Below are 24,693 nucleotides of genomic sequence, written 5' to 3'. Positions count from 1 at the left end.
TTATATTGTACTGCACCCACGCAGTTTATACTCGTCCCCGTAATTTCTGTCTTCACACCTATTGTTTTCCAGTATAACTATCACTTATTGTAATGCAACTAGTCCAGCAATTAGCCTATTGTTTAATACCGTGTATATATATCTAGTTGATAGGAATGCTTATCATTAAATACTGTCTGATGAGTGCGTAAGCACGAAACTCGGAGTAACAGCAAATCTTGCCTCTTCGTTATTACTCATATACTCAGCTCTACACTATATGTGTATTGAGCACTATTTTAATGGGATCTGCTACTTCCTCATATGGTTATATTCGCTCCTGCTTAACAACAGTAGAGCACTTTTCGCCGATCGCCGTTATCCACAATGGAGAAAACAAGATTCAACTATTCAATGAAGAACATTCCTATCCCACCAAGAAACTCCTACCTCAAGAAACTCATCGAAAAGACCGAAAGTGTAATCAAGCGTATGCGTTGGAAAGCCTTCTTCTTCGAACAGAATAAAGATAAGAATAACACAGACCACAACAACGACGACGACAACATTGACAACAACAACTTTGGTTTTAAATCAAGAAAATGCCCTCCTCAGAACGAAGACCTAAACAACTTTGAAACTGACGTGTACGAAATGATCAAGAACATTGAATTCAGGCAAATACGAGATGACTTCCAAGACCATCTACAACAAGACATTAGGAAAATAAACAACTCCACAAAAACATTCATACCTGCTGACAAAACAACCAACTACTACGAAGTAGACAAAGCTTCGCACGACAAGCTTCTCAAGGACAATATCACATCGACGTACAAGAAAGCAAATTCTAATACGATTACTGCTATTAACAAAGAAGCTCAAGTCATTGCTACTAATCTGAACATTGACGACCGCGCGGAACGCATGGCTGAACGACAGGCTTTTATAACACTCAAAGACCATAAAGACAACTTCCAGAACAAACCTACATGTAGACTCATTAACCCTGCAAAAAGTGAGATTGGACGTATCAGTAAAGAAATCCTCGCGAATATTAACACGACTGTGAGACAGAAGACTGGCCTTAACCAATGGAAAAACTCATCATCCGTCATCAACTGGTTCTCCTCCATACAACACAAAGATCAACATACCTTCGCCGTATTTGACATTGAGAACTTCTACCCTTCCATTACTGAGAAACTTCTTACAGACGCAATCAACTTCGCCAAACAATTCACTTCCATTACGGACCGCGACATCGATATTATTATGCATTCAAGAAAATCCCTTCTCTTTGACAGTAACACCGCCTGGATCAAGAAAAACAACAGTTCTTTTGACGTTACTATGGGCAGCTTCGACGGAGCCGAAGTATGCGAGCTCGTAGGCTTATTCATTCTCGACGACCTGTGTAACATATACGGGATAGACAACATCGGGCTTTACAGAGACGACGGACTTGCCATCTTCAAAAACATCTCCGGACCTCAAGCAGACCGTACAAGGAAGGACATAACAAGACGCTTCAAGACATATGGACTTAACATTACCATACAGACTAACATGAAAATTGTTAACTACCTGGACGTCACCTTCGATCTTACAAAAGGTACCTACTGCCCCTACAGAAAGCCTAACGACGAGCCGCAGTACATCAACACAAAGTCTAACCACCCACCTAACATAATAAAGCAACTTCCAGCATCCATCAATCGCCGTATTTCCGCCAACTCATGCAACGAACACGAATTCAACAAGGCCAAACCAATCTACGAAACTGCTTTGAAAGCCAGCGGATACTCTGAAACACTAATTTACAACGAAGACAATCAACCAACACGCCCCCGACGCAGCAGACAAAGAAACATTATATGGTACAACCCTCCATTTAGTAAAAACGTAAAGACAAACATCGGTAGAACATTCCTGAAGCTCATATCTAAGCACTTTCCGAACCAACATAAATACCACAGCCTCTTCAACAAAAACAACGTCAAAGTCAGCTACAGTTGCATGGACAACATGAAAACAGTAATCAACAAACACAACATGAAAATAACAAACGCCGACAACAACGCCAACGCAATCACCGGAGAGCAATGCAACTGCCGCAAAAAAGACCAATGCCCGCTAGACAACAAATGCCTGACTTCCAGTGTAATCTACAACGCACAAGTTACAACTAACAACACAACCAAGAACTACATTGGACTGACAGAAGGAACATTCAAACAGAGATTCTCGCAGCACAAATCCACATTTAAGCACAGAAAACACATCAACAGCACCGAGCTTTCTAAATACATCTGGCAACTACACGACAAAAAACAAGACTTCAACATCAAATGGTCAATTATTAGCCGTGCAAGACCCTACAACAACATTTCCAAACGATGCGACCTCTGCCTCACAGAAAAACTAATGATTATCAAACATAGCAACGACAATCTACTAAACAAAAGATCAGAACTTATTTCTAAATGCCGGCACGAGAACAAATTCTACTTGAAGAACGCTTGACACTTTCTTTATATTGTACTGCACCCACGCAGTTTATACTCGTCCCCGTAATTTCTGTCTTCACACCTATTGTTTTCCAGTATAACTATCACTTATTGTAATGCAACTAGTCCAGCAATTAGCCTATTGTTTAATACCGTGTATATATATCTAGTTGATAGGAATGCTTATCATTAAATACTGTCTGATGAGTGCGTAAGCACGAAACTCGGAGTAACAGCAAATCTTGCCTCTTCGTTATTACTCATATAGAATTAATTGTATACCAAACGTCAGTAATAAAAGAAAATATAGCTCACCATGCTCGTTTAAGAGAAAACTAACTTGAAGGACATCTCTTCATGTTGTGTATATACACGCCTTCGTGAAGCGCGCGCAAAAGACACGAAAATCATGCGCAGTAGACCTACCTTCTCCATCGTTTTTTTTTTTTCACAAATTTTCCACTCGCAAAAGTGAATCTCTAGTGAACCTGCTATGCTTGTAAAGTGTATCGATCAACGTTTAAAAAAATAAAGGCGCCAATTGTGATATCTTAAAATTCTAACTTAGCTCTTAGGCTTAGGGGAATAAAAAAAAAACAAATTATCTACTCATCCTTCAATTTCGACTTGATTTCTATTTTTTCTCCTAAGCCGAGTTTGAATTTTAATATATTTATAAACCAATTGTGTTTTTAACCAATTGTACATACATTTTCATCTTGTTATTTTGTTTTCTTGGCGCACCTAAAAACTAGCTGATGCGTAATGTAGACTCGGCTGCTTATCAAGTCTATGGGACGCACCGTTACCATAGCTAAGTGTGTTCTCCGAGTAAAATAAACTGTCTGTCTATGTCTAATATACAGAGTACACTGGACAAAACGTTTTACAAAAAAAATAATAAAACAAGCAAAGTGACGTAAATTATTTTTTTGATTTTCTTAAACATTATTAAATTCTACACTTCTTCAGTTGTAACACGACGATGCAAAACAGTTCGTTCAGCGTACTATCGAAATTGCAACATTGCTTAATTGTACTTAAATCGATCCAACCCCAAACCCTGATATATTTTTAACTCGAAAAGTTTCACAAAGCATTTGCCATAACAGCCCAAACTGAGGGTGAAAAATTTATAATAGTAACATTACATTTTTATTATTGAAAGTGAGAGGTAAAATATAAAGAAAAGCGTTTAATCAAGCTTAAGTCTAACTCACCACAAACTCTGGCCTCCCATATATAGTAAATTATGTTGTAGTAAAAGTTCGCGCATCAATGTCAATTTCTTAATCAAATTTATCTTATCCTTAACAAAATGCACTAAAATTCGGAGATAAATTTCAGCAGAGCTGTTACAAGCAAACACCCTGTTCCCCGTTCTCTTTCCCCAAAACTGGCCAGGATAGTGGAGGGTGGAGGGTACTTTTTGATTTTTCCTTTCTTGAACTCTTTTGTATCTTGTTTGTTTCTTATTTGTTTATTTTTTTTCCTTCTCATTTCTTTCTTTCGTTGTTTGTTTCTTTTGTTTTGCTTGTTTTTGTTTTTGTTTTCGAAAAATGAAAAAGAAAAAGAAAAAAAAAAGGTTTGTGTGCAATGGCTATCAGGAGGGAGGAGGCTTTTGAAAGAGTAAAACACGGCTCAAAGTTATTTTAGATTATGAGCTCGAGATTTCTATCGCTTAAGGGCAGAGTCTGAGTCTACTATATCACGCATGGAAATCGAGAGAGAATCATCTAATTGTTTTAGCATACTATTTGTTCGAGACGAAAAGAAGCGGATGCCATTTTGTTAACAGCCGCACACTGCTAGGCTACTCACTATATACAACAGAATAGATAATGAGTAGTGCAACCAGCTAGTTCTATACGAAAACTAGGTAAAAATACTGATAAAATCCTTTGATATTTCTTTTACCAAACTCTGCGGGAAAAAAAAAGGAAATTCACTGTTTACTTGGATTATCAAAATGTAAATTGTCTTTTATTATGCCATCATTGTCTCAACAGCTCGCGGTAGTTTTGTGTTTCTGTCGTGCATTTTATGATAACTTTTGACTTCTTAACCACGGGCTTATTTTTGGCCAGTTTTTACTGTCAATAAAGATATCAGGTACATAGATTACGCTATTATGTACACATTTTAACAGTGTGTTTAGTGATGCTGTAATCTCCCGATATTAAAGCTCAAATTACATCTAACGGGAGGTCTTTGAAATGAATATTATATCAACATTGTTAGCGATAAAGTTAGGGTCAGATTGATTTCAGAATTATTTTGCCTTAAAGAAACCCAGGTTCTTTCGCACTCTTACCTGGGATTTACTGACATCAAATCTACTGCTTCATCAATTCGGCTTTCGCTTACGCGATAAACAAAATCCGTAACGCACCGTGCCTTCTTATTTGTGCTAAATGTCGTCCTAAAATTGTCAAACTAGTTTTTTTTTTTTTTTTTTTTTTTTTTTCTTTTCTCACTCGGCTACGCGTTTTTATCCCACAGCTAGTTTGACAATGTTATGACACATTTTATCATCAAATCGAGGGCAGGTGCATAAAAAAGCTGTCCTCAGTTACTTAAAAAGAGGTTGGCTTTTAGCGCGCTTTCTTATAGGGTGTTTTCTAAAAGGAATCACCACGATGTTGTCCTTCGTTGGCCTACGTTGGCTTTCGTTATTTAATTGATTTATGGATTGCAAAAGTCTTGCAGCCCATTTGGAAGCTGATCAAGCCGACACCGAACAGTTGAAAACAAAGCGCTTTTACGAACCGTGAACACCTAAAATGTTGATTGTAAATAATAAAATAATACTCAAAATATAAGTACAATTTTAGACTCAACCTGTAGAGTAAATCGTAACCATTATTGTTAGTGCGAATTATGTTGAGTAAAGTTTACTCCGATTTTAAGTAGTTGTTATTTAGATGTTATTTATTTTACTTAGAAAGTTGAGAATATTTCCTGGTAAAACATCAGTAATCTGACGAGGAGTTCTGCTGGACGTTGCGGAATGTTTATATAATGGTGGATGCTCTTAGCTACAACAAGCTACTTTTCAGGCATGTCACTTAAACTGAAAGAAACAAATATTGAAAATAAACATAACAGGCTTACAAATCCCAAATGGAGCGAGGAAGACCAGTTGGCTACTTACAAGTGTGACCGAGGAGCTGACGCTTGATGTCATCGTGATATGATATCACAGTACTGATCACTGCACTGGTAGTCATTCAAGCCCTTCAAAAAACATGCGGGAAATTTCTCACCCAGAATTTCCGTTCTATTTGATTTTAATCCAGCAGGAACTTTCAAATTGTTTTGTTGAATAAATAGCTTTTCGGAGATTAAAAATGCTCAAGATTTTCTGGAAACTTTACCAGCAAATCAGTGTCCATACCGTTTGTCACCTTTTCCAATGTTTTTGGATGTTTTGGCTGAATGGAATGCGTTCTTTGCTTTTGCCTCGTCGCATCGAGTATCCGGTGGTTCCACTTCACGTCAGGTGGTCTCCACATACCGCTTTAATTTCTACTTTCTTTCTTTCTTTTCCTGCAGGGCAGATTTGCCTTTGTCGTTCAGGTTTCTTGTAGCCTGCGAACGCAGACGTATTTCCGGCTGTCACTTGGTTCCGCCGAAAAATAACGTCTACGAACCCGAGCCAGGAAACGATTTCTGTGACGTAATGACTTTTGTTTGTCCTTAGCCAATCAGATTCCATGATAGAATGAAACTCGAGTGCTCCTCACAGCAAATACCTCGCGCAGTAGTTCTGGGGTTATTTGAGCTAAACTGTGATTGGCTTATAATTCCTACGTCACCCAAATCGTTTTCTGGCTCGGGTTCGCAGACGTTATTTTTCGGAGGAACCAAGTGACAGCCGGAAATACGTCTGCGTTCGCAGGCTAGGTTTCCTGCAATTACTTCAGCCTTTGACTTGCATGTGCCGTTCTACCCACACAGTAACTATTCATTATCTTGTGGTCGCGTCTACCTGAAGTGAACTTCGCTCGGCCTAATTCTGGTCATACTTCTTTCTTAGTCACACTGCTTCGTTTTAGCGCGAATTCCCAACAAAATTGTTTTGCTTGAGGTCGTGTTACATAGCAAAACAGCTCCACCAGTAGTTGTGTTCTTCTAAAACCGCTTTGCCTGGGGCGGGTTGCTTGTAAAGGCCTGACGGTCTTGGTTATGTTTACGATGGGATTATTTTGCTTTGGTTAGGTTTTTTTTCCAACATCACTGCGTCTTTCTCGTGTTTTAGGTTATTTTTTCCTCTTTTGTCAGTGAATGCAGTTTTCGTGTTTTTCGAGTCTTGATGGGTGGATCACAAATTTCAAGCAAATTCTAGAGTAACTTGGGCAACTTCTCCACTTTGGAGCAACCTCTTACTTTCATGTGCTTTTCCGAGTAATTCTCGGTCGAAAAATACTCCGTGTTTAAAGTTAACAAGTTTATACATGTATGAAATTATTTGGGTCGTTTTCCATATTTGTTGTTACGTATTTTATCCCCTGGCCTTGACATCATGGGTCTCTGCTAAAACACCACGCCATAATCGAAGTTGTCCTCTGACTCGCAGAGGACACATCTTAAAATAGCGGAAGACAATAAAGGTTTTAGACCTTAATCTTCAATTTGGTGTCCGTTTAGACAAAACCTCATTACTTGAATTAGAACATTTGTTTATGCCTTTAAGTTAATTTTTTCAAACAAATTAGCAATTGTTTTGCCAACTTCTGCAAAGACTGGTACCTTCTGGGAAAATTGTGCAAAAGAAATAATCATAAATGTAGCCAGCATTAACATTAACAGCTTCAGTGCAACAAAATGCAGGACCATAACTTAGAAATGTTTATGCAGAGAGTAGCTTTCATAGTCAGGCCCAATTTCTTTCGGGTTTCCGCTTACGAGAGCTTAAAAACAAAGGAACACTTTAAATGGCAATTCTTCAAAGTGTCTGTGACTGCTTTCGAGAACGAGTAAGCACAGAGTTTGTACGGGAGTTCAAATTAACTGGTTTTGTGAAGGAGGTCGTAAGTTGACCTGTCAGCTTACAAGAGTGTCCGTTAAGGGAACTTCCACTGTATTTGGTTTGGACGTATGGTGCACAGGATCAATTCTAATAAAAGTAAACTTTATTATCATATTACAAAGTGTATCCATAATCTCACCACTATTACTATATATATATATATTTACTTGTTTCTTTATCTATAGCAGATACTTATCGAGAAATAATATTTGGAATTTGACAGAAAATGTTTTCTTCGGTTAGAGCAAGGCTTTACATTTCAATGCCATTTTCCCCAATGTTACTCTGATCTAAGTAAAATTCAGTAGAATCGGGATAAACAAGGAAACGCCCACCCCACCCCACCCATCCCCTCTTTTTTTCCACATTTGGTCAGGAAGGTGGCGGTTGGAGGATGGTCGATGACATCCTCTTTTGATTTTTCTTCCACGATTACTTGTCATAGAAAATATGAAATGTGGTTATTGCCAAATCAGTTTTCTAATAACGAAAGGAAAAAAAACCTCCTTCGATTTCTGATGCAACAGAAGAGGGCTGAAGTAGCAAAAATTGTCGGCATGAGCTGCTTGTTTTAGGCTGTCTAGAGTCTACAACGGTCTGCCAGTTTTAGTCACTATTATTTGTAAATACTCATGGTACTTTCTGGAACGCTTTGGTAGCATATCAGGTGAGTTTGGTCGATTGGCGATCGAAACCTAACAAGCCTGCTATGCTGACGAAGCTTTACAAACAAGGCATGATTCGGTATTTACTCTTCCCAAATTCGACCAAGTGACCATGATAACGCAGCCATATCAGGTCAGTGACTTGATATCTCACCGTGTCAGGAGAGTAGGCACGGTTTTTGATTTGCTGATTGCTAATTTGGGTGCGGTAGATCATCAAATCGAAGACAAGCAAAAAAAGAGCGGTTTGAGTTTATTCATTAAAAGTACAACGTTTGTTGCGCGTTTTATTCCAAGATGTTTTTTTTTTTAGAAGAATTTACACGTTGTTGTTGTGTTATTTATTTATCTATTTTTTTTTTTTTTTTATTTCTTGATTCAATGAGAGGAAAAGCTTTCTTTCAATCATTATGATGGACTCACTTCAAAGTCTGGCTTCCCATAAATTGTAAATTGGCCTCAGGTTTTAGTGAAACTTCGCATATCCATGTCATGTTTTCAGTCTTATTCTAATCTAACCAGAACCTTCCAACATAGTGATAAACAAGCAAATGCCACTCCACCCCACCTAAAGACATGAAAACTATTTTCCATCCAGAAATTAGCCCTGAACCAAGAGAAGATCAAGGTACAAGGTATTTACGTTGCTCTTGCTCCAGAGGGCAAGACGGTTGGAACACTTTTAGTAACGATGTGTACCTTAAGAAATAATTAAATAAAAGTTAGCTTAATTACTTAGCCGTTACAATATTATTTTACACTGTGTACTCTTAAACTCGATATTGATGCCAAGAATTTTTTTATTTTTACAAACCTTTTTTTTTTTTGTCTATCGCAGAAACCTACAAGGAAATAATATTCAGAATTTACCAGAAAATGTTCTCTCCGGTTTAAAGAGATTGAGGTTGCTGTGAGTATATCAATCAGCTGTGTTTTAAATTATAATTGCTAAATTCCATTTACATCATGAAAACACCAACCCTCCACTTCCTTTTTTTTCTTTTACACATTTTCCTCTCGGAAAAGTGAGGCTTTAGTGAGCTTGTAATGCCTGTAAAGTGTATTGAACCTCGTTTCAAATACTGGTAGGCCAATGATATCCTTAAATTCTAGTTTGGCTCCGAAAAGTTAGGGGAATAAAACAAAACACATTATTCATTCATTTGTCAACCTCGATCTGATTTATTATTTCTTACCCCTCTCGCCCCTGTTAAAGGTAATAACTAAGGTACAAAACTACCCCCTCTACCCCGTCTTATATTCTCGGCCAACTTCAAACATGGCTATTCCTCGCATTGACTTCATGTTCAAAAAATGTTTAAAAAATGTTCGATGTTGTTGTGCAGAGTGGTCAATGGATACAGGATATGTAGCCCAGAAGTTAAAAGGATATGGGTTACTATTATTGATTACCCATTGATGACCCATTGATTACTCATCGATTACCCATCATTACTCATCAACTATCATTGTGCACTAATATTACAAATTTCTTGCTTTCTGGTAGCGGTATTTTGTAAGTTCTTTTAGTGTTTGTCTTCTATAACTGACGTTCTTGTTTACGTAATTACGCCTACACTTAAGGTCAAACAATGTACCAGCATGTCGAGACATGTTTAAGAAATGGTAAGCATGCAGCGTGCAACTATCGAGTTACGGATACACGCGGAAGGTCTCTAAGCACGAAAAAAGCGTAACAGTCACACGGGGCGATAGCCGAGTGCGACTCTAGCTTCTTGAGTGGTTAACCAACTACCCAAGCGCATCCACAACTGGATAGTTCCATGCTGCACGGTCACCAGTTCTCTGATAACATTGAGACTTTTGAGATAAACCGCGATAAACCGCGCGAAAATGTGTATTCAACAATCTGACAAGGCGACATATCAAAAATTTTCTTGAATAGCGGCGAGGTTATAGTTCCTCTGCCAAACAAACAATTTTAGTGCTCAGTTCACCTAAACATCAAGCTGACAACAAACGGAAATGGCAGTCGGTAAAGTAGACTACGAGTAGTCCCTCTTTCGCTTAGTCCGTCGTGCGTGACGCGAAAGAAAACCGCGAGAAAAAAATGGCCGCGCGAAATCCTGGAGGCGAGGAGCACGCGAAAGGAGGGACTACCGCCTAAGCCCAAGAGTTTGAATTATGCGTTGCTGTCACAACGCAAAAATATGATTGGCTTATGTTAGGAGCGTTGAGAACGTGTTGTCAACATTCGAGATACCTGTGACGTCTTGCAGGAATGTTTTGGAACCGAAGCAAATCGAAGCGGTACCAGAGCAAATCGAAGCGTTGGAATCGCGCTTCGCAAGTCGTGATGTTCTTGCGAATCTGCCAACAGGCGCTTTGGAAAGATTTAAATTTATCCAGTGTTTTGTTTGGCAAAGCTTTCTGCCTCCACCCTGACTGCAAGCGTGTTAGTGATTTCGCCGCTCAACAGCATCGTCTAAGTCAGCGAATATAAATTCACTGAGCTTGGCCTTTCTGCCGTCCATTTGAAAGATTGAACCGGACTCTCACTTGACACCGGACATTCACCTGAAATTTTCCGCTGCTATCGGCAAACATTTCACCGCGGTTGGATGATCTCCTATGTATAATGTGTAATGTATAATGTAAGTTCTCGGTTGAAAGTCTATTGAAATTTTCGCCATAACTTTTAGACGCAGCGAAAATCGTTACAAGAGGCCTCATTCGCCGTCTCCTTTTTAAAACTTCTTCGACAGTTTCGCTGAACGAACACTGAACGAAGATATACTTCTCACGGCATATGTTTTTGCCTGGCTACTTGAAGAGTAGAGTAGAGCAATGTTATTCAGATCTCCCGGGGCTATTGATAACAGGCGATAATAAGAGGACGTCAAGATGAGAAATCCTACACCGAAAAATCACTCGGCCGTGAAAGGGCAAACTCTTGGGCTTAGGCGGTAGTCCCTCCTTTCGCGCGCTCCTAGCCCCCAGGATTTCGCGCGGCCATTTTTTTTCTCGCGAATTTCTTTCGCGTCACGCACGACGGACTAAGCGAAAGAGGGACTACTCGTAGTCTATCGGTAAAGGCGTTACTCAAGAATTCGTTAAGCTAAATTTGGATCAGTTTACCGAAGAATTGAAAACAAGCTGCACATGGTTGAAGCTTTTGGTGGTTGAGCTTTTTGTCCTTCACGGCCTCTTCGATAAGAGAAAAGAACAAAATGGAACCAGGCATTTCTTGAAAGCGAGAGTGGAGAAGAAAACGAACAAAACACCCCTGGCTTTGAGCTGTTTGAGATGTCAGTTATTCAATAGCCAGTTTGTGGGGTATGTTTTCTTTTCCACTTCCTTTTAAACGTTTGATGAGTTGCGCGTCTAAGGCTGAACTTGAACACATAAATGGCCTTTGAAAATGATCTCTGTCAGTTTCGTTGTTTGGTAAAATAAGCTTAAATGTACGGTGGCCCATTAGGGACAACTTTACAAACCAGAAAAACACAAAATAACAAAAAATATCACTGCAAACTAAATCAAAGATACTACGAAAGAAGTCAAACCAGCAATGCCAATGAAAGATCGAATGCACTCCTATAATTAACGCATGCACACCGCCAAAAAATTAAACGCACACTGCAAATGAAAGCAAAACGCACACTGCTGAGAAAAGTGGATTGCAGACTGGAAATGAAAGCAAAATCAATCCTCAAATAAAAAAAAAAAATCTCACAGCAAAAAAACTGAACGTACACTGAAAAGAAAGCAAAATCAACACTGCAAACAAAAGTTAACCGCACGCCACAAATAAAAGGGAAATAAACTATGGGCACGTATTTCAACGACAAGGCCTGAGACCTAGTAGTAAGCTCTAAGATTCGCGCCCTTTTTCGAAGACAGAGTTTAATAAATATGGCGTCCAGTGGAAACTCGTGCAGCTCCAGCGAAGACGAATCGGCAGAAACAACTCAGCACGGCGAGTTACCTCGTGGGTCAGTATTACTTTTACAGAGGTCTTACGTATAGGGATATTACTCTGATGCTGGAGAAGCAACATAATATTACAATGAATCAGCGAACTCTTAAGCGAAGGCTGAAAGACTACGGACTTAAGAGCTTCAGCCTGAGAGACCGGGGCAGACTTGGAAATGAGGGTCGGCCGATTTCGCTTAAAACTTGTACACAGAGTCATGATGTGGACTTATGTAATGTGCCAAAGTTTCAGGTTCAACGACCTTCTTTTAGCCAAGTTCTGGATATCAGCCCCTCAGGGGTCCCCAGAGGCAGATTTTTAGTGTCATTTTTGCCACTTTTCAATCTCTCGTTTAGCAACGTACAATTAATTTCAGACAAAACCAAAACCATAATTGTAATGCCCTATCCTTAGGCTTTTATGGGTAAAAGCATTAGCTCACGGGAATCTTTTGTTAGCCTGTGGCTGTGATCACAAATTGGTCCTATTTGAAGCATATGGGAAGCAACCGGAAATGGCCTGTTTTTCAAATCGCATATTTTCCATGCCCATGTTTTATATCGTGAGGTCTTAGTATCCCTGCAAAGTTCAGCCCTTAGTTTAGTAACACCAAGAAAAAAATACTGAGGTTGAGACTTTTTTACTAAGAAAAAACTTACGAGAAAATGACTAACCAGGCCACTTCCGGTTGAAGTTTCAACAAAGCGTGTCTGTAAAAATGAGCCATTTGATTTCGATTAATACCTTTCTTTTCTTCTAATTCGTGAATTAGAGACTCTGATCATGAAGTTAATTTTAACCGAAAAGAGTTACCGTTAATCAGATATTTTCATGTGATTTTTTTTAGGGCCGGTCAGATTTTGGTCTGGCAGCGGTCATAAATTTTGTGGAGGAAGTCTTGAAAATTACGGATAATGGAGTCGCTGGACTTCTTTTCTGAAGAAAAACAACTTATCAGTCATTCTAAATGCAATCACAACGTCTCTCATGACACTACTTAAAAATCGCTTTGAACCTTAAGGAATTTTCGAATATATTGAAAGCTGATTGTAAAATTAAATGCAGTCTCACTATTCCAGTCTATATGCAAGTTTTCTGGATAAATTCACGTACTATGAATGCTTCCCTGGCTACAGATTTAGAGACATGCCCCTTTCTTATAATCCCTTAAAAGTGAAGCAACATTAAAAACCTTAGCCCCGGCGATAAATTGATCGTGAGTGCGTCGTTGCGAGTGATGAAAATTCAGGTTGATTCATACCGTAGGTAACGAGTTCATGACACGCCAACTTATCTGAAGTTTGCTGGCTATGATTGTCTTGAAGTTCAGTTTTTTCTCGTCTAGATTTGTCTCCTTGATACTACAGAGAATGATTAAGTATAGAACTTGCATGAGAAGCTGAAGAACGAATGGATATGTTACAGAATATTTATTCATACCCAGTCCCCCGGTGCAAACGGCCTAGGTATTATAAATTGAGGAAGTCCAAGATGGTCCGTTTTCCCCGCCAAGTCGCTGAATGTCTGACTAAATTATCAGAAAATTACTCATTGGCACACTTTCCCTTTCTCCATCGGGATTTTCCTTTTGTTGCTTTCTCAGTGCGCACAGATCAAGACTAAGTCGGTGTACTGCAAATATCCAAAGATAGGGCAGGGGAGAAGTGGATTTTCCTTCAAAGACTACTGCTTATAGCACCCTAGTGGTAGGATTGCTGGCGCTTAACTCCGATTTCCATAATAAGAAGCGATAATCCCAAGGACGACCAGTATGCTTGGTGTAGGTAGTATGGTAAGCCGTCACAAAGTCCAGTGCGTCATGCCTGCTGGAGCTTAAATTGGTTATTGCTCTTCTTCCCTGGACAGGATGATAATCACCGGCTTTCATTTATACATCTGGGTGGAGAGAGACACTGTGAAAGAAAATTGCCTTTTCCAAGACGACATGACAACGCCCTAGTAACCAGGAGCGCTCGATCCGGAGTCCAGCCCGCTAACCATTAGGCCGCTACCGTGCTATGTGCTAGGCAGTTGCCAGTTTTTTATAGAATCTGAACGCGCTACTACGTTACATGTTTACTTCAGTCTGTCGTAAATTTATAAAATGCAACTGTGAAATGAATATATGGCCAGCACGTGGACATCTTGCCGGCTGGATTGTCTATTTGAAAGGAAAGAAACTGTCATTTGAGTGTGCTTGAAAGGCAGAGGAGCGAAAAAGTCTGACTATTACAATTCAGTCTCCTGGAAAACTGAAAACATGATTATACAGTGTCCTGTTTGGAAAGAAGATGAAATATGCGGGGCATGAGATAACAAGCCGCCAGAGCCTGCTGTGACTCTCCCATTAGCGACGTTAGATCGTGATGTTACCCACCTGCTGGTCAAATTAAAGTGGGCACTGGTACTAATAAATTGGCCACGTCCAATAGAGTTGACAATTTCCCTGAATGGAAGTTAAAGTGTGAATTAAAGAAGATTGCCCACGTCACCGCCGAAAATTCACCCGTTTGCGTGACCAAAGTGGGCCATGTCAGCACCCTTTCCATCAAGGAGAATAAAGAAATTGAAGAAATCAAAGAAGGTTACTGCTGACGTTTCAGATAGCATATTTCAGGCGCTCCGCATTGTAATACCTATTGCATCCATAAGCATCCAAGGGTAGAGTGACTACATGTATGTTCATTAGACATAAATTTATTTTGCACGTTCAAAGATTTTTTTTACACGCTTTAATGTCGTTAATTCGTTCCATTGGTTCAAGGATCGTTGTTCCATCATCATCTGCATACACACTTAAACAAAATATCTCTAGCTTAAATTGTCTACCCACCCACAAATCAATTTTTAACATTTTCGACGCCATATTGGATGTCGTTTCACTTGAAAAGTCGAAAGGGCTTGGAGATGAATTAAGTAGTTTCACATGCCCAATATTAAATCACAGCGGAGACGCTTCGTGTATCATGCTCAAACAATGTAATCTCCTGACAAAAATAGGAAGTAATTTGGCCCTCTATTGTATCACGAGGCTTACTTACTTTCAATCTCTATCGTAACGCTAGTATTCTTATTTAGAATCGATACCAAAGAGGAGCTAGGACGGAAGCTTGAAGGAAAGCATCTCTGGGTGCGTCACAATTAAGTCGGAAATTTGGGTACCACTAGTCACACAGGGTATTTGTGATCTTCTGTCAGGGGAAAGGAGAAAAAACTCACGGCTTAAAATTCTAACCATGGTGAATAGTCAGCTATGAAGGCACGTGACGTTAGAATGTCATAAATTTCAAAACATCCGTAATATTGAATCCACCGGTCTGGATTTCATGACTATTCCATGAAATCAAAATATCGTTTTTGCCAGGTATAACAAAATTAAAAGAGAAGAGAAAGGGTACTAAAAGAATTAAAAGGTGCAAAAAAACTATGTTTTCCCCAAGAAACCTTGAAAACGTCAATAAAAAACAGAGAATTAGATGAGAAAAGTCAAACTTAGGGTAATTAAGCCTGACAAAGCAAGGTTGCCACGGAAACAAGGCAGAGCCCCATCAATAAGGCTTTTTTTCTGAGCTTTTGCCACCTAACTTATACACTCAGTAAAAAACTTGTTTCATTGTGTTTTGATTACTTTTCTTGTTATCAACGTATAAAGATTCCCCTCACCTTCCAGTCCCCTGGGTACAGGGTACAAATGGTACATAAAATTTAGTTTCAAATCCGTCAGTAGGAAGATTAATTTCTAGTTTATGGTTTGAAAATATATATTTCCTTTAAATAATTTACTTTGGGATCATTGATTGCTTGTTAATTGTGCAGCTTGTGTCTAAAAATCTCTCCTAAAAAGCAATTAAGAGTTTGACAGGGGGTGCGTAGTAGGCAATTTCTTTAAAAGTGTCTCGTAGTAAAAAAGCCTCAACCTTAGTATTTTTTTTTCTTGGTGTTACTAAACTAAGGGCTGAACTTTGCAGGGATACTAAGACTTCACGATATAAAACATGGGCATGGAAAATATGCGGTCTGAAAAACAGGCCATTTCCGGTTGCTTCCCATATGCTTCAAATAGGACCAAGTCGTGATCACAGCCACAGGCTAACAAAAAATTCCCTTGAGCGAATGTTTTTACCCATAGAAGCCTAAGGATAGGGCATTACAATTATGGTTTTGGTTTTGTCTGAAATTAATTGTACGTTGCTAAACGAGAGATTGAAAAGTGGCCAAAATGACACTAAAAATCTGCCTCTGGGGACCCCTGAGGGGCTGATATCCAGAACTTGGCTAAAAGAAGGTCGTTGAACCTGAAACTTTGGCATATTGCATAAGTCCACATAACGACTTTGTGTACCAATTTTAAGCGAAATCAGCCGACCTTCATTTCCAAGTCTGCCCCGGTCTCTCAGGCAGAAGCTCTTAAGAGACGTGAAAAAGTAGACGAGGAGCTCAAGGAACGCGTCAGGGATCTCATTTTGCAAGAAATATGTACTGGTCCTGAAAGCCTTAATGGCTACAGGACTATGTGGCATGTCTTGCGTCTCAGACACCGGATTAATGTTCCTCGGCGATTAGTAGAGTCATTATTAAGGGAGGTCGATCCTAGGGGAGTGGAACACATAAGGAGCCGTTGCCTTCAGCGCAGGATGTACGTGTCACCTGGATCCAACTTCTGCTGGCACATGGACGGGTACGATAAACTAAAGCCGTTTGGCTTTTCCATTCACGGCTGTGTCGACGGCTTTAGCCGAAGAATTATTTGACTCGAGGTCCATCGATCGAACAAAAATCCAAAGTGTGTAGCAAGCTACTTCATCAAGCATGTCAAAGCAGTACACGGATGCCCAATGCGCGTCTATACTGACCCCGGCACTGAAAACGGTCTGGTTGCTGGAATACAGTGCTATTTGAGGGCTGAAGGATTGGATGAATATGCAGGATCGAAGTCTCACAAGTATGTATCGAGAACTAGGAATCAACGTATTGAATGTAAATGGTCACATTACAGGAAACAACGTTCAAGTTGGCGGATCGACTTCTTTCAAGACCTTCATGAATCGGATATTCTCGATCTGACCAGACTTGCATAAAGAGGCTATTTGGTTTTATAACATAACTAAAGCAAAGCGCGCGCTCTGATTGGTTAATTTAGCGTCTACTATTTGCCCATGGGTGTACGCTGCTGACGTGTGTGCTAATGTTTACAAAGCAAATCTTTTGACAGGCATTGTTTCCAAAGTAATGGTCGACGTCCTTCTCCTAGAAATGCGAAAGTGTCTTCACAGTTGTGTGAATATGAAATTTTATCGAGTTACTGGTGTGCAGTCGGTTGTCATGAATGAATTTTCGCGCGCTTGTTTTCTATTGTCATGTAAGACTACACGAACATTTTTTTGTGATGTAGCTCAATAAAAGGACTTCTGTTGTTCCAATGTCTCAATGTTATGTTATAAAACAAATGGTAAACGTCATAGCGTACACTATTGAGTTATGGATGCACTTGGGAGGTTTGCTAAGCACTCAAGAAGCTAGAGTCGCACTCGGCTATCGCCTCGTGCGACTCTTACGCTTCTTTCGTGCTTAGCAACCTCCTGCGTGCATCCATAACTCAATAGTACACGCTATGGCGTTAACCATTTTTTAATTGTCTTGCTGATCTGCTCCAGACTGATCTGGATAAGGTAAAGGAATATTGGAACAGTCACCGGATCAGGAAGTCAAAGCATGCCACTGTTTCCGGTGTTCCCGACATGATGTACTTCCTGCCTGAGGATTTTGGACACAGCGACTGCTTGGTTCCAGTATCCCCACACGAGATCACAGAAATGGAAAATAGGTTTGAAGGATTCGATAATGAATATGATGAAACCAACCTAGTTTTCTGCGAGTATTTTCAATACGTCATGGAAAAACATAGCTTATCCCACCCCACAAGCATTCTGGGAGCAAGAATTCTTTTTGAGAAGCTAATCAAGTTCGCAAAAGGTGAACCCTAAATTTCTCATGTTCTGTGACCGGGGAAAACACTTTGCTAAGGACTCCTGTGGAGAGAAGAAGGAGGCAAGAACATAATAGTTCATGCACTGCTACCAGCCAAATAACATATTGTGGGGTACCAGAAAATATCCCTACTCACCCCAAGGCCTTGGAAAGTCCATGGGGGAGGGGACTTTCCAAATCCAAAATCTTCAAAGAAAAAAGTTTGAACCAAAACTGGAATATCCGGAAGGCTGGGGTCAAACCAACAACAAACCTCTGCGGGAGGAGTATGGATATTATCTGGAACAACACAATCACTTCTCACCATAAAATGGTGAGGGGCATCCTCTTCAATGGGATATGGGTATCATTTCACCTTCCTAGTGTAATTTGCATGTTCATTTACTATGTTTCATTTCTGCATCTATGTCTGAGATACACTGAGAAGTTTGAACAACCCATCTTCAATGACAAATGCATGTAATCCAAACAACAGGCTGCTTGCAAGTTACAGAATTTTAACAAATTTATTGAAACCATATTACTAATTAACACTCGTACATTCTGTCGGAAATGGCTTTGGCCGACACTTGGAGACAATAAAAGGTCATCTAAACTCTGCCAAAGGTCTTTTCGTGTGTTATTGCAGTGTCCATGTTAAACTTAAAATCACTGTATGTGGTCATGTGAGCCACCGGTAACTGTACCCAAAGGGCACAAGTAGAAACTGTTGGGAAACAAATTGGTGGTCAGTGCTGCAATGAAATAATTTTCGTGTTATGCCAAAACTGTTCCTCTCTGAAGGTAAAATTGGCCTCGTGGTTTTCCCAGTAAGAAACTGGAAAATATCTTTAACACTCACAGGGCTGTCGGTAGACTCATTGTCCCCTGTACAATAAGACAAAACATAAAAAGCTATCAGTACTAGTTCATATTGACAATTAGCAACAAGTCTATCAGTACTGGTTTATGAAAGGTCTCTTTTCACTCTCTAGATTACGAGTGAAACACAAAATGAGATATACTAACTCCAGGAAAGGGAAGTTACCCCCCTATAAATATTGCAGGTGTGGTTGTTGAAAATTTTAAAAACACCCCTAAAACAACAAGAACAACAACAGCAACTTCATTTCACCTCAAAGGTACCAGACTCTCATTTAGTGGGTGTTGCCTCCTAAGAGGTACAAATTAAAAAAAAAAACACTGGCATTACTGTTTAAAAGGGAATAATCCAGAAACAAAAGCTATTTGCAAAACAAAAAACCTTTACAGTTACTTTCATTTTTTACATCCATAAACTTAAAGGCCCCTAAAAGGTACCAGGACAGCTCTAGCAGCAGTCATTTAGGGTTGAAGAACCCTCAGTGTAACAATCCGCATAAAATTGGTACCCATGAGATCCCTGGCCTTTTTGGGGGTAGTGTTAGCTGTTAGCTCTTGGAGAATGATGGGTATTCAGCATTTAATGCGTTCATCAAAAAGATTTGGAGATAGTCTAAGCACCACTCTTGGAAGAATTGCTGTTCAGATTAAAATCACTATTACATGTAAGCAATATACACTCATTTTGACAATTGCAATTTTTGCATTAACTGGCCGATTTGAGATAATAAGGTACTCCCTACTGTCTTCTGTTTCTTCAACATATGGATTGAAATGAGCCGCTACAGCTGTTTCTTGTACTTTCTTTGTGGACCCTGATTGCGAGTATTCAGCATTTAATGCTTTCATCAAGTATGTAGATGTGACCTGCATTCAAACCAAAAAATTTAATCAGACCATGAACTTTGCGAGTTCATTTGGGAAATCAATTAAACTGTTCAGTTATACAGTAAAGAGTACTGTATAGTAAAGACTTTAATACAAAAATTATATGCCAAAGGACTGAGGTGAACAACAATAACAAGACAGGGGATATATGACTGATTGTGTGGAACATAACTGTCTAGGTACATCAATAAACTCAAATGCTCATCCCTTTGAATGGCAAAATCTTCCAAACTTAGTGAGGGACATAAACAGCACAAGTGATTAAAAGGGAGGAAGGAAAACTTAACAAAGATAACAAAAACAAGGCAGGTGTCATCCAGGAAGCTCTTACATTGTAATCCTCTCCTGGTACAAAGAGTTTTTGCATCAGTGATGGATATTCTTCCATGTATCTCAGAAAACCGTGAAGCTTCAGCCCCTCTCTCATCTGATCAAGCTCAGCTTTCACTCGTATAATGGTGTTCTGAAGTGTTATAACCCTAAAAACAAATTCTCTCTGTTACATATGCAAAGTCAACCATGACATGCAATATCACTGTTAAATTCGAAGTGAACAAATGCGGAAAAGTTTCTGATCCCTAGGTAGTTTCTTTAAAAACTGTTAGATAATCAGTACTTACATCTATTTCACATTTCAGATTTCAGGGTGTTTTCCTGAAGTTATAGAAACAAAGGTAGAGGTTAGGGAGAACAGTGCAAAACTGAACCATTCTCAGCTGTTTCCATTCCTGTTTGACAATCTCCCAACTAACTACATGTCTTTCCTTGATCTTTTAAATACACAGAGAAAATGTTCTATTTATTGTTTAATCCATGAAAAAGCTGCAGCATTTCAATGGAGTTACAGAGAATCGTTGCCTTTAGCCAAAGTAGTCCACAATAGCTGACAAAGGACATGGATGTAGCATTTCAAATGAAGTAATTACATGCAAAAAGGCAACAGTTAAATACATCTTGGGATACTGTAAATGCTTGTACCTTACAATACTGTCCTTTTTCTCCTAAGAAATTTTGGATGTAAAGCCAGTATTCATTAAAACATCCATATCTGCATCATCTTGGAAAATGACTTGTAGTTCTTCATGGCAGTTCACTTCTTTAACCTGGTGACATACATGTATCATTGTCAGAGGTGGTTTAATACCTAAGACTTATTACATGTATAAATACCTTACTTCTATGATCTCTCTCTGCAGTTTGTTGGCATTTTAAAATAAAGAATAAAATGGCCTTTTTTCTGATGTAAACGAGCATTCTGTAGAGAGAGTTTTGGGAGAATTTTAAAGTACTGCCATCAATTTTTGCTTTGTTTTTGCCAACTACCTTTGCATGATCTTTGGAAAGTCGTGCTAAATATATGCGGGTTTTGTATTACTCTAATCTGTTAAATTTAAATCACAGAAATAAATTGAGGATGATATACAAGACATTTTCGATGAATATACAGCACAAAAGTAATCCATGTAAGAAAGTGAGAATGTTGTGCAAATCAGTAGCAAAACGAGCTGAGATATACAAATGTAAAGCTTTATGTCAAGCCATTGTACAAGGGAATATTATTACCCTTTTCACTTAAGTCCTGACATCTGGATTAACAATATCATCAACTGCTAGTGATATGTCTGTGATTTCTGGAGTACACAGATAGTTGTAAACCCAGTTAGCTAAGAAGGCAGGTGGTGGACCCTCCTGGAGAACTGACATTGCCATGACTTGTCCAATGGCTTTGAAAAAGCCATTACCCACAGCCTCAACATGGGGTTCAGGTGACAGACCGCTGTGTTCTGTGCTCTCAAATAAGTTGGTCTGGACAGCTGCAACAAAGGCTGTAGAAAATAATATTTAAAGAAAAAGTCTTCAAATGTATGCTAATCAAACAGACTTAGTTACAACCCGTACGAAAATCCTCGGCGAGACACGGGCCAGATTCAGGCCATAAAAAAAGATGCTAACCAGCGAGACTCGAACGTGACAAGTCATGGCGATAATTTAGCTGACACGAGCGAGACAAAACAAGCGAGAATTGAGCGAGACGTGTATCGCCGTGACATTTGGATCGCCAGACTTAGCGATAATCAGGCCATTTTCAAGCCATAAAAAAATCACGTCAATAAACGATAAAATAACTCCTGACAATAAATCCACGGGCAAACGATTGGAAAACAAAAGACAATATAACGAGATTAGAGCGAGACATTTGTATCGCCGTGACATTAGGATGGCCAAATAACATCAGCAAAATAATAAGAACAGCCGCATGAATGCTAAATATCGAATAAAATATAAATATAGAATAAACATCGACATAACTCAATTTAAAATGCCACATTCCACACGATGCAAAAATGATCCAGTGTCACGTACAGCCTTCGCAGTCACAAATATCATATTTATTCAATCTTAAAACATGTCAAACGAAAACCGTAGTGGTCTTCTTTATACAGGTACATGAATTTAAACGAAAGGAATACTTGTAAAGCATTGGCTACTTAATTAATATTGAAAGAACGCAAACCGGCGTAGTACAATATGGCATGTAATGGTTTGTGTGTGGGAAAACTAAATTTCATTAAATATGCATATAATTAAGTATTTTGTATTTACATACGGTTTCCGGGTGCCTTCTTGTCTTTGGTCTCATTCGATATTCCATTCAGTGTTCTCTCCTTCGTCGATTGTTCGCATAAACTCTCCACTGAACATTTTCTCGGTTAATGAATTTAGAAATGAAATCCGGATAGCCAGACTTCGCGCGCGGTCCACCCTACTGTAAACACAGTTGAAGTATGTCACGCACGTAAGATAATTTGAGATTTGCGTACCCCCTAAAAACTACAAAACTACCCTCCAAGAATACTTTTGAACTTTAACAACGGACAGAAGCAATTGCTTTTGAAGTGTCTCATGTTCAGAGACAAAGCATTAGAAAGAACCTAGCTACAAGAAACAGAACGGTTTATATATGTGTTATATCTCTCGAACATCAAGTCAAGCGTGTTACATTGTTCACTTTCTTGTAGAGCGTAGCAAAATAACATCGTAGCTCCAGTTTTGGTCGACCGGCTAAACAACCCAACAAAGGACCGTATCACAAAAGGTGCTAAATCAAGCTATGTACTCCGTCAGCGATTCGAGCCAAAATTTACGTGTTCTGCAACCTCGTAACACATGGTCAACTAACTAATCACTCGCAGACGCGTGCTATTTCTACAAATAATCCTTAAAAGATTCTTAACTGTACAACTTCTTACTTATTCAAAGTTGACGCGACACTTATTCAAAGAGTCATCGAAAAACTTGCACCTTTACTGAAGGTCCTGTATTGCGTTAACTTCAATATTTAGGTTTTCGAGTTTCCCTCTTGCCCTCTTCATCTTGCGTCTTGAGTAGCTGATCTGTTGAGTGAAGACTTCATTGACTTGTTTAGGCGCTGGGCTTTCTTTGCCATTGGCCATACAAAATGACAACAAGTACTCTGAAAAACAAATTGAAATCGAAGAGATATTAAAACGAGCTGTTGAAAACTTGAGAAGAGTCTCACTTGAAGACGCACGTACGTCTGTAGTAAAGTCACGTGATTCTCTACGTACTGAATGCAGGCGAATCTTCGTTGTTCTACCTAAACAAATTAATTCTTTATTGAGCTGTTTTCCTATAATGGACAAAAAAACCCCAAGATATTACGAACTTTCTAGGTCTGTTTCCTTACCAGTAGTTGAGCGGGAGGATTCAGTGGTTCGATTGTATTAACTTTTCTTAGTTGAAGCTAAAACATTGCAAACCTCTCCTTCCAAAAAATACATTGGTCTACTTCTCACTTTCCAAGTTTAAGGCACGTCATCTGAAACAAAACAATCACAGATTAGAGGTCCTACCTTTTAAGACTTGGACTTTTGCATTATCCAGTGGTTTCTTGATGTCCCCTTCTTCCTGGAGCTTGATAGTAGAGGAAGAACCGATGCCTTGGCCACATGACTGGGCAAGTTCTTCACTTGAAAAAACTAACGGAATCAGTTTTTGTAGCAAGTGAAGGGGGCCTTTCAATCTGGCCTCGTTGACGAGGATTCTTAATTTGCTGCCCGGGACGAAGACATCGTATCCCTTGAGCAAGCGCACTTCTCCCTAACGCAAATTAATAAGAAAAAAAAATTCAGAGAAAAGCATTTCATTTGGCACCCCCAGTAGATCTCCTTCATAAGTCACCCGAATCCCCTCATTCAATCTTTTGATGTTGTCATAAACTAGGGAGACAGAATCGTAATCAGTCCCATTACTTGCTTAACACTGGCAAAATGTACTTGGAGATAGCTTAGGGAAATCAATAAAATTCATAACTGAACAAGCTGAAACGTTCCTTATAATTGCTGTTTTTGTCACAGAATGAACCATCCAATTTCCGCATAAAACGTGCAGAGAATAAAGGAAACATTGATATTATAACAACTGACGGATAGGTTATAGCTTTTATTCTCCTTTGACTTTTTTTAAATACTTTTAGTTGATATGCAACCACGTAACTGTAGTTTAAAGCTTCTGCGGACAATCTGTAAACTCACATTCACCGTTGGCTATCAAATCAAGCGAAACTGTAACTGATGTCAACAGCGTGCTTTCAGACGGCACCTTACTCAGAAAAAATACACAGATTTGCTACCGGTTGTTAACAATGACAAACTCTTACCTCGGATGGATTAAAATTGGCCTTTATAACATAGGACTGAGTACAGGGAGCGACTTCTGGCAGGGCCTGAATGTCTTCCCCTTCAAAAAGCCCAACAAGCTTTTTAAAGTAGCCGAGGACTTCAGTAGATGGTACTAAAAGTTAACAGAAAG

The 24,693-nt window shown here is 39.2% G+C and overlaps 1 protein-coding gene across 10 annotated transcripts in view; it reads right to left on the bottom strand.

Annotated features, from left to right (window-relative positions):
- LOC149098917 (uncharacterized) overlaps positions 1-24,693 on the bottom strand; it is a 154,033-nt gene that overhangs the window by 115,735 nt on the left and 13,605 nt on the right. The gene's annotated exons all lie outside the window — the stretch shown is intronic.

The sequence above is a fragment of the Orbicella faveolata genome, unplaced genomic scaffold (genome assembly GCF_042242905.1).
Source record: "Orbicella faveolata isolate gen_17 unplaced genomic scaffold, um_ofav_v1 contig_46, whole genome shotgun sequence".
Classification (NCBI taxonomy): Eukaryota; Metazoa; Cnidaria; class Anthozoa; order Scleractinia; family Merulinidae; genus Orbicella; species Orbicella faveolata.
Note: the sequence above shows the minus strand (reverse complement) of the source record. Positions and strands in the feature narration are given on the sequence as shown.